The following is a 4,297-nucleotide window of genomic DNA, read 5'->3' on the forward strand; positions in this document are numbered from 1 at the left end:
TATTTTCTTCACTTCCTTAAAGTGCTCTTTTCTGCAAAATAATTTCTAATAGACTTTTTGAACTACACACTAGTGAAAGTCATTAGATGCAGAGTGCTTTAGCACACAGTGATTCACTAAGTCTTGCCAGCAAATTCAGTAACTGCAAATAGCATCAAAGACGAGAACTCTAGACCTTTTGGCTCAGGAATGGGGGAGCAGTTCAGTTTGTAAAATTTGGATACTTTGTGTTATCTACATTAGTTTGTTTCAAGTCAAATAGCAGTTCGACAGCCTAGCTAAGCAACTTTTTGAACCCTCAAGCTCTACTCAAGTTTATTCCTTTGGACGATGACCCTTAGAAAGAAAACAGAAACACAAACAGATGTCCTGGAATTGCCCAACATCCCTAGACAGTAGCAGGAGTGTTCTGAAGACCAAGCAGTGCCTGAACTTCTCAAGCACTGGAAATCTTCATGGAAGTTTGGCAAATGTGACACCCATCCACAAGAAGTGCCAGAAGTAGGACCCAAGGAATCACAGACCTGTCATTCTGACCTTGGTGCCTGAGAAGTTCATGGAGCAGATCATCTTGAGTGCCATTATGCAGCCATGAAGGGCAGGTCCTACCTGGCAAACCTGTTGTCTTTCTACAAGGTGACCCACATATTGGATGACTTTAGTAAGGTATTTGACACTGTCTCCCACAGCATCCTCCTGGATACCTCAAGGCTTGGATGGGCAGATAATTTGATGGATTATAAAAAGGCTGGATGGCTGGGACCAAAGGGTGATGGTGAACAGTGGTAAATCCAGTTGGCAGCTGGTGTCTAATGGTATTTCCCAAGGCTCAGTACTGGAGTCAGTCTTTTAAATATATCTTTATCAATGATCTGGATGAGGGGATTGAGTATACTCCCAGTAAGTTTGCAGATGACACCAACTTGAGTGTTGATCAACTTGGAGGTAGGAAGGATTGACAGAGGGCTCTGGACATGCTGGATCAATGGGCTGAGATCACTTGTATGAAGTTTAACAAGACCAAGTGCTGGGTCCTGGACTTGGGTTACAGCAACCCCAAGCAATGCTACAGGGTAGGGAAAGGTGGCTGGAAAGCTGCCCAGCAGAAAAAGATGTAGGGAAACTGGCTGATACCTGACTGAACATGAGACAACAGTGTTCTCAGGCCAACAACATCCTGGCCTGTATCAGGAATAGTGTGGAGCAGGGAAGTGGCTGTGTCCTTGTACTCAGCACTTCTGAGGCTGCACCTAAAATACTGTGTTCAGTTTTGAGACCCTCATTACAAGAAGGACATTAAAAGTCCAAAGAACATCAGTGAAGCTGGTGAAGGATCTGGATAACAAGTCTTATGAGGAGTAGCCAAGGAAACTGGAATTATTTAGTCTGGATAGGAGGAGAGTGAGAGGAGACTATTGCTCTCTACAACTAGAGAGAAGGTTGTAGTCAGGTGGGTGCTGGTCTCTTCTCCCTAATATCAAGTGATAGAATGAGAGGAAATGGCCTAAAGCTGTACCAGGGGAGCATTAGGTTGGATATTAGAAAATACTTCTTTGCTGGAAGAGTGGTAAGTCTTTGGAATAGGCTGTCTAGGGAGGTGATGGAGTCACCATCCATGGAGGTGTTTAAAAGAAGTATAGACATGTCACTTGGGGGCATGGTTTAATAGCCATGATGTTGTTAGGTTGATGGTTAGACTCACTGAGTTTTGGATCTTTACCAACTAAAACAACTCTGTGATTTATTAAAAAGTTTCTTGTAATGATGCAATGCAAACTTTCCCAGCCAACCTTTGTTCACTTACTGGCAAAGGACACACTGTGATGCACTCTGTGCAAACACTGTTCTTTGCTGCCCCTTAGCAATACCTGACCAAAGAAGCATTAGCTTTCTTTGTTTACAACATGCTGCCCATGAGGTGTGAGTTTGCAATAACATCTACAGGGGAACTAAGGAAACCAGCAGTTTATTGAATGGAAATGGATTCCTGTTTCTTTGTACATTTTATACTTCAGGCAGTCTTAAAATCCTGGTGGTCTGGCTGATGGCATATCCTGGAAGCCTTTACCCTTCCTCAGCAGGTTAAAGTCTTACAGCATAATCTGCGAAGAGTTGTTATATGTCACTGATAAAAAGCAGTGGAGCGCTTATCACTACTGTGGGTTAATGTTAGCCACAAACATAACCTGAAAGTTTGTGCTGAAAGCAGAGAGCTGGTGCATAACCCACTGTACTCTGGCCTCTAGACAGTGTATGTGTTCACTGGGGTTGTGAACACTCATGGATGTACAAAGCAAGTCTTTTAGTAGAACTGGGAAAGATGAGGAAGAGGTTTTCCTTGTTGGCTTAGAAGGAAGTATTTATGTGGAGATGTTTTCCTGACCTGGGAGATGCAGACTTCTGTAATATGTACTGGAATACATTTTGTTGTATCTACTCTGTCTGTTATACATACTGTCTAAACTCCTGTCCAGGCCCTTTATCTGCCCCATATTTCCCTAATGAACATGATGGCCCCAGTACAGACAGCTTCTCTGACAAATTTGCTTCACTAATTACTGTTTTTCATGTTCATTGCTGGTATTGAGTAAATTTTACTATTTTTTTCCCCAAGGAAATATGCAGAGTCTAGGGGAAGATGCTAATTTAAAACTAGATCCAAGTTTATCTATGTTGAAGTAATAAAATGTTGAAGTAAAAAAAACTCTCTTTCTGTGCAAACTACATCATACCTCTGTATGGGTATGTGGTTTTTAATGCTTGGACATTTCTTGTCCTCTCTTCTCTTTTCCATCACTCACTGTGTGCTCTATTTTATACACAGCAAAACCCACATGGCCCCTCACTACTCTGTATCACCCTGCTTCTGTAAGCTCCTTATCCGAGATTTCCAAAGCTTCTGGTAAGGGTCTTAGAGTCACCTTAATACAAGTGACCCTTTCCAGTCAGGGGGAGCTGAGTTTGCTTAGCACCTTTTAAAATCAAACCATTTATGTTTCAGTACCTAAACATGGATTTTGGAACATGGCTTGATGTGTTCAGTGTGGGTGTGTTTAGGGCAAGATGGGCTTCACTTGGAGACCTTTTTAAAGAATTTTCCAAATTTATATATGCTGTATTTATATAAGTAATCACAATTATAATATTGGTCTTTTCCAACAAAATAGTAGTTCTGAACTCCTCTTGGGGTGAGGCATTAATAATGGAAATAATTATTTTAGTTAGCACTCAGTGTCAGTATCAGCATCTGCATACCTTGAGCACTGTGTTAGCTCACTACATGGACTCTTTCACTAAAGGAATCTTTTTTTTTTTTTTCCTGGGGATTATTCCAGGTAATAAAACACTTCTCATAGTTAGCTTAGTATAAATGATAGAACAGAATATGGCAGTGGTCCAGCCGCAGCCAAAGCACCTTTATCTGATGTTATATGACGCTATACATGACCTAAAGACATACAAAGTATTTCCACCATGCTACAAATGGCTAAACCACTCAGTTTCAGTTCTCACTTCTCACCCCAGTGAGGCAAACCCAGCAGCCTGCCATACTACCTATTAATTTATATATTAATATATATTAATTCCAAGGGCAAGTGTGCAGATGTGTGTCTGGTCAGCTGTTGCCACAGTGATGGCACAAATAGAAAACAACCAAGAAGAAAAGAATCTGAAGCTGCATGCATGCATTGGTTAATTTGGGTATTTCAGGGGTTTTATTTGCTCCTGCATACACTGCATTTGGAAGCCTTGATATGCCTTTTCTCCCATTCTAATGAAATATGTTAGAAGAAAAATAAAATACTGTTTGTGTTACATTTGCTGTGTAAATTGTGTTTCTTTATGAACACAAAAGTTTCTGCAATGCAGAGCTGAACTATTACAGCTTATTGCAGTGATTTGAATTTAATGAACTTCATTCTTTTAAGGTGCTTAAAATTGTTTCTAGGTACTAGGTAAAGTAGTTGCTAAATCGAAAACAAGACAAAAACCCTACAGAGATATGACAGGGCTGCCGGGGGGAAATGTCAGGCATTTACGTTTTGTGGAAAATAGAACATCACTTAACTGATTTAAAATCCAGATAATTTTCCTTAGGAAAAAAAAAATCAGCAGCAAATCATTCAGGGAGCTAGTGGATTTCTTTGTTTCTTGCAAAGATTTGTGCACAAACATCAGCAAAGGGCAGCTTTCTGAGCTGTTCCCTGCCAATTGCTGACAAAGGCAGTCCTAATGAATCATTCTGAATTGTGATCATGTGCTGCCAGCCCACAGAGAGCTGCCAAAGAGGAAGTGC

This window comes from Melanerpes formicivorus, unplaced genomic scaffold, assembly GCF_026170545.1.
Source record: "Melanerpes formicivorus ecotype bairdi unplaced genomic scaffold, bMelFor1.0.p_v2 SCAF_2, whole genome shotgun sequence".
Classification (NCBI taxonomy): Eukaryota; Metazoa; Chordata; class Aves; order Piciformes; family Picidae; genus Melanerpes; species Melanerpes formicivorus.